The 11,236-nt window shown below is 45.7% G+C and overlaps 1 long non-coding RNA gene across 1 annotated transcript in view; it reads right to left on the minus strand.

Moving 5' to 3' along the window:
- Positions 1-6,037, minus strand: part of LOC106609606 (uncharacterized) — a 59,012-nt gene extending 52,975 nt beyond the window's left edge. The window contains exon 1 of the long non-coding RNA XR_006760175.1: positions 5,767-6,037. This is a non-coding gene — a long non-coding RNA (uncharacterized lncRNA). The remainder of the gene's footprint in view (positions 1-5,766) is intronic.
- Positions 6,038-11,236: the final 5,199 nt, after the last annotated feature.

Below are 11,236 nucleotides of genomic sequence, written 5' to 3' on the forward strand. Positions count from 1 at the left end.
TCCTCAGTATTCTATCCACTGTGTCTTAATGATTATGGATCCTCAGTATTCTATCCACTGTGTTAATGATTATGGATCCTCAGTATTCTATCCACTGTGTTAATGATTATGGATCCTCAGTATTCTATCCACTGTGTTAATGATTATGGATCCTCAGTATTCTATCCACTGTGTTAATGATTATGGATCCTCAGTATTCTATCCACTGTGTTAATGATTATGGATCCTCAGTATTCTATCCACTGTGTCTTAAGACTCGTCAAATCTGATTTATTTGCCCTCAAGTGTTTTTTTTACGGTTATTTGGCATATCTTGTTGCTTGCTAGCTACTCTGTTTACAGTTTTACAAGAACATGTAGTAGCTAACTAGCTTGTTAATTGTTTACAAACAAATGAGTGAATGTGCTATAAAGCTAAACAGCTAGCTAACTGACTGCCGTGGCGATCCAAAAAGGACTAGTTTTCAAAGTTGGATAATCTTGTCCTTTGAAGCTTTAAAAGTGTCCTTGCACTTTGATTTTGAACATTCAAAGCAACTGTGAAACGTCCATGGCAGGAGTCGTCACCTTAGCTTGATACATAACTTCTGAGTGATAGGAAGCACCACCAACTATCCCCCTACGGCACACAGTGCACACACCCGTTACGGCACACAGTGCACACACCCGTTACGGCACACGCACCCATCGTTAATATGACAACTAGTGTAGCCATGTCAGAAAATGACTGCTGTCTGAACACACACACATCCCATTTGGTAACTTCTAACTTGCTGTTTAGACAGTCAGTATTTGAAAAAAACAACAACTGATTTGAGCGTTAAGGCCTGCAGTGTGACCAGGGCTTTAATCATTATGGATCCTCAGTATTCCATACACTGCCTCTGCTACTTTCACTTTTAACCAATAGCAATGCTCAGTGTATGTGTGTTGTAAAGCCTAAGATGATTCTCTTTGGACAGAACCTCTTAGGACATCCAGACATGCATGTTTATACCTTCAGTGTCCACCACATTCAAGCCTACAGCTTACAGAAGGCCTAGGCAATACAATATGCCTACCGGTATATTGAAACAAATTAACTTTACACAGGCTTTAACGAAACACGGCTTGTAACAAAAATAAATAGGCTTTAACGAAACACGGCTTGTAACAAAAATAAATAGGCTTTAACGAAACACGGCTTGTAACAAAAAATAAAAAATTAGCAGTAAGCTTTAGTTGTCTTTTTGAGTCAATTCCTCACGCTGCTGTTTCCAACGTCTTATCATCGACTCATTAAGACCAAGCTCCCGTGCAGCAGCTCTATTTCCTTTTCCAACAGCCAGATCAATCGCCTTCAACTTGAAAGCTGCATCATATGCATTTCTCTGTGTCTTTGCCATGATGAGGGTGACAAAATGACTACCGTAATCAGAATGATGGGAAGTTTGAGAGCGCTCGATTTAATCTAAACAGTAAACAAAAAAGTTGTTTGATCTTAACCCGTTCGGCAATTTCATTGGTCTAATGAAAGCTTCATGCCGCCAAAAAACTGAGCACGTCACAGAATGTGTTTTTTTGGAGAGAAAAAAAATTGAAAGCGGGAAAAATCCATATATTAGCCGCATCATTGTTTAAGCCTCTAGGTTCAAAGCCTGGGGAAAAAGTTGCGGCTTATAGTCCGGAATTTACGCTAATCAGAGCAAAACAAATGTATTTCTATGACAACAACATAATGTGACGCCCTTTAGGGGTTTAAACCCAGGGTTAGATATGCTTGGCCCACTGTGACACCAATCAGATCAGAGCCCAAAGACTTCTCTGTATCCTCATCATCATTACGCATCATCATTAGTCACCTCCATCACAGCCCAGAAGGACACAGAAGTCGACACAGATCCAAACAAAAGGGAAAATCAGTGGTCAAAACTGTTTCAATGTCGTGCATGTGAATAGAGGATGACTAACTCGTCTGGTTATGTATTTCTATGGCGCCCTGGGAAGAAGAATGCTATGACTCACATACAGGTGTGATTTCTGAACTGGACATTGGTTTCTGCTGCGCCATGAAATTGAATGTTCTATTCATCCTCTATGCAGAAATGAATAGCCTCCATGTATGTGGGTTGGATACATCTGTAGCTTACATAATGGAACTCAGTCTTTCTCTCTCTCTCTCTCTCTCTCCCTCTCTCTCTCTCTCTCTCTCTCTCTTCTCTCTCTCTCTCTCTCTCTCTCTCTTCCCTCTCTTCCCTCTCTCTCTCTCTCTCTCTCTTCCCTCTCTTCTCTCTCTCTCTCTCTCTTCCCTCTCTTCTCTCTCTCTCTCTCTCTCTTCCCTCTCTTCTCTCTCTTCCCTCTCTTCCCTCTCTTCCCTCTCTTCCCTCTCTCTCTCTCTCTCTCTCTCTCTCTTTCTCTCTCTCTCTTCCTTCTCTTCCCTCTCTCTCTCTTCCCTCTCTTCTCTCTCTCTCTCTCTTCCCTCTCTTCCCTCTCTCTCTCGCTCTCTCTTCCCTCTCTTCTCTCTCTCTCTCTCTCTCTTCCCTCTCTTCTCTCTCTTCCCTCTCTTCCCTCTCTTCCCTCTCTCTTCCCTCTCTTCCCTCTCAACACGTTCACACTGCAGCAGTACTAGCTGGAACCGACCCAGTTTAGCTTGGCTTGACTTGCCTTGCCACAAAGGGTTAACCATAGAAATGTAATGACTGTATCTATTTCTCTGGGGTTAACGATCATCAGTTCCTCTGCCACTCCCTCTTCTACGCTGTCTCGCTCGTCACTCAATGAGGTCAAAGGTAACTAAATGAAGCATATTCTCCCCCCATCTCACCCCCAGAAGGAGCACTGGGGTCCCTGTCCAAACTGGACATGTTTAGCCTGTGGAATGCCTGGAACTCAAACATGAGATAAACCCAATACGAACTCTGACCCCCCTTGGATCCTCGGTCCAATGCTCAAGGCGGTATCTGAGCTTCTTATCTACCCCAGAATGGGGCCCTGTGCTGGGCTTGAGTGTAGCCAGTGTAGATCCCCGTTCCACAATGCTTTGAAAAGGATAAAAAGCTTGGCTTCACAAAATTGAGTGCAGAGAGAGAGAGAGAGAGAGAGGGGGGAAAGAGAAGGCTGACCAAGAATGCCCTATTAGGCTGACCAAGAACACCCTATTAGGCTGACCAAGAACACCCTATTAGGCTGACCAAGAATGTCCTATTAGGCTGACCAAGTACGCCCTATTAGGCTGTCCAAGAACGCCCTATTAGGCTGACCAAGAATGCCCTATTAGGCTGACCAAGAATGCCCTATTAGGCTGACCAAGAACGCCCTATTAGGCTGACCAAGAACGCCCTATTGGCTTTGGTGATCATCTCTCATTAAGCAGGTTAAACATACACACACACTCTCTCCCTGACGAAAAACCTTTCTTCCAGAGCGATGAGGAATATTCCCTAGACCACCTCTCTCTCTCTGGGTATACTGCCTACGTATTCAATCATACCTCAGAGCTCATAGATAATTGCCTGGATCTTGGATATTGGCGACTCGCTAACATGCCATGGCTTTACGCTGAGCTTTCATATACCCCGGTTAAACATCGCGAAATTGCATTTCGGGAGCCCGGACGCTCATTGAAAATCCTCAGGAATAATGTTTGAAGCTTCCCCCGTGATCACATAAATATATATGAGAAGCTTGACTGGCACAAGATAGAGATACAGACAGTTAAGTGAGTGAGATGGTTGATGGTTGGTTGTCAGCATTAGCGGGCTGCAGTGAAAGTTACTGCTGTTCTAGATCTGAAACTGGACTGTCTGACTGTATTAAAACATTTGCTTCCTCAATCCTTGTTTCCGCAACTCCTGGCCTCCCTCTCAAACCTCATTGGTGGAGGAAATCCAGGGGAGGGACTTTGGATTCTCTGCTCCAATGCGATTAGAAAGAGAGGAATTGGAGGAAACATGGATATGGCGGCTAGTAACATTTTCCTGGGAGTGACTGCCCTATACCACCTCTGTTGAATTAACAGGTCTATTCCAGCCCACCCTGCCCACCACCAGATCCACAATACCAGCTCCTGTCATGCTGTTTTAAAGGGCACCGTACTATAGCTCGGGATTATTTCTAAACTCTCTTGGTAGTTCTGTACTCTAAACTCTCTCTTCCCTCTCTCTCTCTCTCTCTCGCTCTCTCTCTACCACCTGTCCCTCACAATGACATATCACCATGCTGTCCTCCCCCTTGTACACCTCTCCTGTCTGTCCATCTAAAAACAGACAGATCCCTCACCCCTGCAGAGAGCCCAAGTGAGTGAGTGAGAGAGAGAAACACAGAGTCAGGCAGAGAGAGAGAGAAACACAGAGAGTCAGGCAGAGAGAGAGAGAAACACAGAGAGTCAGGCAGAGAGAGAGAGAAACACAGAGAGTCAGGCAGAGAGAGAGAGAAACACAGAGAGTCAGGCAGAGAGAGAGAGAAACACAGAGAGTCAGGCAGAGAGAGAGAGAAACAGAGAGTCAGGCAGAGAGAGAGAGAAACACAGAGAGTCAGGCAGAGAGAGAGAGAAACACAGAGAGTCAGGCAGAGAGAGAGAGAAACACAGAGTCAGGCAGAGAGAGAGAGAAACACAGATAGGCAGGCAGAGAGAGAGAGAAACACAGAGTCAGGCAGAGAGAGAGAGAAACACAGAGTCAGGCAGAGAGAGAGAGAAACACAGAGTCAGGCAGAGAGAGAGAGAAACACAGTCAGGCAGAGAGAGAGAGAGAAACAGAGGAGAGAGAGAGAAACACAGAGTGAGGCAGAGAGAGGGAGAAACACAGAGTCAGGCAGAGAGAGGAAGAAACACAGTCAGGCAGAGAGAGAGAGAAACACAGAGAGTCAGGCAGAGAGAGATAGAGAGAAACAACGGAGAAACAGAGAAACCGAGAGGGAGAGAAGGGAGGGGAAGAGACAGGGGGAGAAAAGAAACGTAGAGAGAGAGAAATGCATTATGACTGGAGAAGGTTCTAGACCTCACAGGGAGAGGGAGAGGGAGAGGGAGAAAGAAGGGAGGACAAAAGCAGGGTCCCCATGGTGTTCCAGACCGAGGGAGGGCGTTAATAAAAGCCTATCAGACGTCTCTCTCCTAGAGGACACACAGTACAGGCATGCACCGAGACACCACAAATAGCTACCACTGAAAGGAACAACTGGCGGCTAATGTGTTCCCCAAGACAGACAGGGTGAGGGAGAGAGAGAGAGGGACAAAGGGAGCAAGAAGATAGACAGGTGGAAAAAGAGGGAGAGAGATCATGGGGGAGAGAGAAAGAGGGTGAGGGAACATGGGGGATATAGAAAGAGGGTGAGAGAACATGGGGAGAGAGAAAGAGGGAGCGAGAACATGGGGAGAGAGAAAGAGGGTGAGGGAACAAGGGGAGAGAGAAAGAGGGAGAGAGAAAATGGGGAGAGAGAAAGAGGGAACATGGGAGAGAGAGAAAGAGGGAGAGAGAACATGGGGGAGAGAGAAAGAGGGAACATAGGAAGAGAGAAAGAGGGAGAGAGAACATGGGGGAGAGAGAAAGAGGGAACATGGGGGAGAGACAAAGAGGGAACATGGGGGAGAGAGAAATAGGGAGAGAGAGAGCAAGTAGAACATGGCAGAGTTTGATCTTGAGTGACTTGCTTACTTTACTGTAATCTGTATTTATTCAAATGGTGTGTGTGTATGTGTGCGTGTTTTTGTGTGTGTTTGTTTGCATCTGTGTGTGTGTGTGTATGTGCCTGCCTGTTTCTGAGTGTGTGTGTATGCGCAGGTACCCTCACCTGGGTGTGTGAGGTATGCTGCTGACCCTACAGTGTCTTAGCCAGACCCTGACCAGTCCCTCCTCGGTGCCAGACACGGCAGAGCTATGAGCCTGACCAGTCCCTCCTCGGTGCCAGACACGGCAGAGCTATGAGCCTGACCAGTCCCTCCTCGGTGCCAGACACGGCAGAGCTATGAGCCGGACCAGCCCCTCCTCGGTGCCAGACACGGCAGAGCTATGAGCCTGACCAGTCCCTCCTCGGTGCCAGACACGGCAGAGCTATGAGCCTGACCAGTCCCTCCTCGGTGTCAGACATGGCAGAGTTATGGGGCCTCCCCTAAAAAAAGCTTTACACAACACACATGTTGGATTCTCAATCTGAGGTCACCCGCTTGTTAAAAAATAACAGACCATGGGTTTGACATTTCCAGACCAGGGTATCCCCCTGTTTGTGTCCTTTACTGTTATGTGATTCTCTATGCAATTCTCTAGTGATTTCCCACAGGGTGGGCTCACCCGTTTATGCTGAAAATAACCATGAGGGTAACAGAAAGGGGGGAGGGTGTTGATATTTCCAGACCAGGGTATCCCCTTCTTTTTTGCCTAACTCCCAACCGGAAAAACCCTGCTAGCATACATACTGTAAAACCCTGCTAGCATACATACTGTAAAACCCTGCTAGCATACATACTGTAAAACCCTGCTAGCATACAGACTGTAAAACCCTGCTAGCATACATACTGTAAAACCCTGCTAGCATACATACTGTAAAACCCTGCTAGCATACATACTGTAAAACCCTGCTAGCATACAGACTGTAAAACCATGCTAGCATACATACTGTAAAACCCTGCTAGTATACACACTGTAAAACCCTTCTAGCATACACACTGTAAAACCCTGCTGGCATACACACTGTAAAACCCTGCTAGCATACATACTGTAAAACCCTGCTAGCATACACACTGTAAAACCCTGCTAGCATGCATACTGTAAAACCCTGCTAGCATACACACTGTAAAACCCTGCTAGCATACATACTGTAAAACCCTGCTAGCATACACACTGTAAAACCTTGCTAGCATACAGACTGTAAAACCATGCTACCATACAGACTGTAAAACCATGCTAGCATACAGACTGTAAAACCCTGCTAGCATACACACTGTAAAACACTGCTGGCATACACACTGTAAAACCCTGCTAGCATATACACTGTAAAACCCTGCTAGCATACATACTGTAAAACCCTGTTAGCATGCAGACTGTAAAACCCTGCTAGCATACACACTGTAAAACACTGCTGGCATACACACTGTAAAACCCTGCTAGCATATACACTGTAAAACCCTGCTAGCATACAGACTGTAAAACCCTGCTAGCATACAGACTGTAAAACCCTGCTAGCATACACACTGTAAAACCCTGCTAGCATACAGACTGTAAAACCATGCTACCATACAGACTGTAAAACCATGCTAGCATACAGACTGTAAAACCCTGCTAGCATACACACTGTAAAACACTGCTGGCATACACACTGTAAACCCTGCTAGCATATACACTGTAAAACCCTGCTAGCATACATACTGTAAAACCCTGCTAGCATGCATACTGTAAAACCCTGCTAGCATACATACTGTAAAACCATGCTAGCATACAGACTGTAAAACCCTGCTAGCATACAGACTGTAAAACCCTGCTAGCATACAGACTGTAAAACCCTGCTTGCATACATACTGTAAAACCCTGCTAGCATACATACTGTAAAACCCTGCTAGCATACATACTGTAAAACCCTGCTAGCATACATACTTTAATGACTTTGGCTCAATTGCAAAAACGGTGTGTTTATATTTCAGAGTCTGTGAAAAGGAGGCAGTGGAGAGAAGAAATCTCTCTCTTTCTCTCTCTCTTTCTCTCTCTCTGTCAATTAAATTACATTTAAGGGGCTTTATTTGCACGGGAAACATATGTTTACATTACCAAAGCAAGTGAAATGGATAAAGAAAAGTGAAATAAACAATAAAAAAGTGAACAGTAAATATTACACTCACAAGTTCCAAAATTATAGAGACATTTCAAATGTCATATTATGTCTCTCTTTCTCTCTCTCTCGCTCCGAGGGATTTCCCCCTCTTGCCGTTAGCACAGCTGTCTCACCAACTGTCTTTTCTTCTCTGTCAAGGGGCACCTCAGCCGGTTGTCATTGGACGTTTCCATGGCAACATGTGGCATCAGGAGTAATACAGTTACTTAAAAAAAATGTTTTTTATTACTTCTTCTGTATGTTTAGGCCACTAATAGTAAAGACGGTTTAGTTGTGGGAACGTTGTGGGAACGTTTTGGGGAAGTCGGGGGGATTCCAAGAATGGAATTTCCCAGACTTCCCAGCTTCTGTGATATCAAAGCTGGGTATCAGACCTTGAAATGTGAGTCAGATATTCCCCAGCCGGTGACCGTCTGTCCATCCTCCTCGTGATTCACTCTGTTCCAAGTCATGTCACCAATGTCTTGGTAAAGGTTAGGAAGTACTAGAAATAGGAACTGACGTACACAGTCGGATTGGAAAATCCTTATTAAGATGTATAGCCCCCTAACTTATCACTGGTGACTTTTAGGAATCTACCTCGATCTGTGTCCTGGGGACATTTAGGGGACGTTGTCTTAGCATTTAGCCTCTTCATAATGCTCATCAGGCTGGTTGGCACTGGTGCAGAGAGGTGACGAAAACGCCAGAAAATATAAGATCTACTTCAGAGCCTGACTAGGTTAGAATGGTCCCATTGAAATGTCCTCTCAGGAGGGGCGTTGATTTCCATTTCAAGTGTGTCTTTTAACTGTGCTATCCACTGTGTTATCCACTGTGTTATCCACTGCATGTGCTTCATTATGTTGGTTGATGTGTCTGCGTGGGGGAGGTAGTTCCCCATCACTGAATAAGCTTGAATCCTTTGTGTCTGTGTGAGGTAGTGTCACTAGTGGTTTCCCTGGTCGTTTCCATGGTTTGACTTCAAGACCAATGTGTTTGAGTGTGAGAGTGTGGTGTGTGTGTGTGTGTGTGTGTGTGTGTGTGTGTGTGTGTGTGTGTGTGTGTGTGTGTGTGTGTGTGTGTGTGTGTGTGTGTGTGTGTGTGTGTGTGTGTGTGTGTGTGTGTGTGTGTGTGTGTGTGTGTGTGACTGTGCATGTTTGCCTGTTTGTTTGCCTGTGTGTGTTTAAGTTTGTGTATGCCTGTGTGTTTTTAAGTTTGTATATGCCCATGTGTGTGCCTGTGTGTGACCATATACCCAGGCTCACTGTCAGAGGAGGGATACTTCTCTTCCATATCCATCTGCCCTCCTTTACCTTACTGCCTGCGTCTGTGTGTCATGGAAAACCCCTGTTATTAAACATCATTCTGTGGATCGTTCAGATATGATAGAATAAGATCTACAGGCCAGATTACTCACACACACACTCACTCACACACTCACACACTCACACACACACACACTCACACTCACACACACACTCTCTCTCACACTCAAACACATTGACCCAAGCACATAAGCCTTGAAATCAACAGAGACCACAAAAACGAACAGGGAATCCACTGGTGACACTACCTCACTGTATAGACTGCAGAGGCAGCCTGTGTTGTGTTCCATTAGACTTCAGAATACAGAGTGGTCTCTGGGTCACCCTGACACCTTGGTCATGTAAGCAGTGTAACAAAGGATGCATTTTCCCAGCCAGTGGAAACCTCCCGTCATCGTTCCACTAGCAGGTGGCAGGTCATCCTCTGAAATAAAGTGACTGTGTGTCCATTTAGGATGACGGCAGGTGGATGATTGATATTTGATGGGATGATAGGATTTTGTGTTGTTAACGGAATGTGACTGGCAGAACGGGTGTTGTGGAGGATGAGGGCTGCAGTAGGTATCTCAGATAAAGGGGAGTGAGGCCTGTCTGTCTGCCTGTCTGCTTGTCTGCCTGTCTATCTTTCTACCTGTCTGCCTGTCTTTCTGCCTGTGCCTGTCTTTCTGCCTGTCTGCCTGCCTGTCTGTCTGTCTGTCTGTCTGTCTGTCTGTCTGTCTGTCTGTCTGTCTGTCTGTCTGTCTGTCTGTCTGTCTGTCTGTCTGTCTGTCTGTCTGTCTGTCTGTCTGTCTGTCTGTCTGTCTGTCTGTCTGTCTGTCTGTCTGTCTGTCTGCCTCTCTGTTTACAGCCCATATACGTTGTAGTTCATTAAAAGTTATAGGTCCCCAAAGCACACATATCCCTGGGTCGCACCTTCTTTCAGTTCGCTGCAGCAAGTGACTGGAACGAGCTGCAAAAAACACTCAAACTGGACTGTTTTATCTCCATCTCTTCATTCAAAGACTCAATCATGGACACTCTTACTGACAGTTGTCATTGCTTCGCGTAATGTATTGTTGTCTCTACCTTCTTGCCCTTTGTGCTGTTGTCTATTTGTACCATGTTTTTTACTGCTACCATGTTGTGCTGCTGCCATGTTGTGTTGTTGTCATGTTTGCTACCATGCTGTGTTTTCATGTGTTGCTGCCGTGCTATGTTGTTGTCTTAGGTCTCTCTTTATCAGAGATCCAGCTAAGACCCAGATGCAGACTGTCGAAGTAACAATGTTCAATGTTCCAACAGAGGCAAGCAGTAGACAGGTCAAGGCAGGCAGAGGTCGGTAATCCAGAGGGAGGCAGATGTACAGGTCGGCAGGCAGGCAGTGTGGTCAGCCAGGCGGGCTCAGAGACAGGACAGGCAAGGGTCAAGACCGGGAGGAATGACAAAAAGAGAATAGAAGCAGGAGTACGGGAAAACAGGCTGGTTGACTTGAAAAACATACAAGACGAACTGTCAACAAACAGACAGAGAACACAGGTATAAATACACAGGGGATAATGAGGAAGACAGGCGACACCTGGTGGGGGGTGTGACAAGCACAAGGACAGGAGAGACAGATCAGGGTGTGACAGTATATGTAGTGTTATGATGTTGTGATGTGTGTTTTGTCTTATATTTTACATTTTTAATCCCAGCCCCCATCCCCAGAGGTGGCCTTTTGCCTTCTGGTAGGCCGTCATTTTAAATAGCCTAGTTAAATAAAGGTTACATTAAAAAAATAATGTTTTAAATCAGACAGGCAGACAAGCAGACAAACAGACATCCAGGAGGGGGTCTTTTAACAGACAGATAAACTGTTGCCATTTCCCCCCTCTCTCTTTTCCTCTCTATGGTTTCCTGTGAGGCTCCTGGCACTGTGCCAACCCAGAGCACATAAAGTGGTTGAAAATCCTCCCAACCACCACTGCCCCCCCCTCCCCCAGGCTCCTGGGTAAAACGCCAAAAGTTATAAAGGGGTAAATCTGAAAACGAGAGGTGGTAAAAACCCCAATGACCAATAAAATGTCCATACATGTCCATGTCCATTCCCTGACCTCAGTTCATGACCTACACCCTGACCTCAGTTCATTCATCACCTACACCCTGACCTCAGT

The sequence above is a fragment of the Salmo salar genome, chromosome ssa17 (genome assembly GCF_905237065.1).
Source record: "Salmo salar chromosome ssa17, Ssal_v3.1, whole genome shotgun sequence".
Classification (NCBI taxonomy): Eukaryota; Metazoa; Chordata; class Actinopteri; order Salmoniformes; family Salmonidae; genus Salmo; species Salmo salar.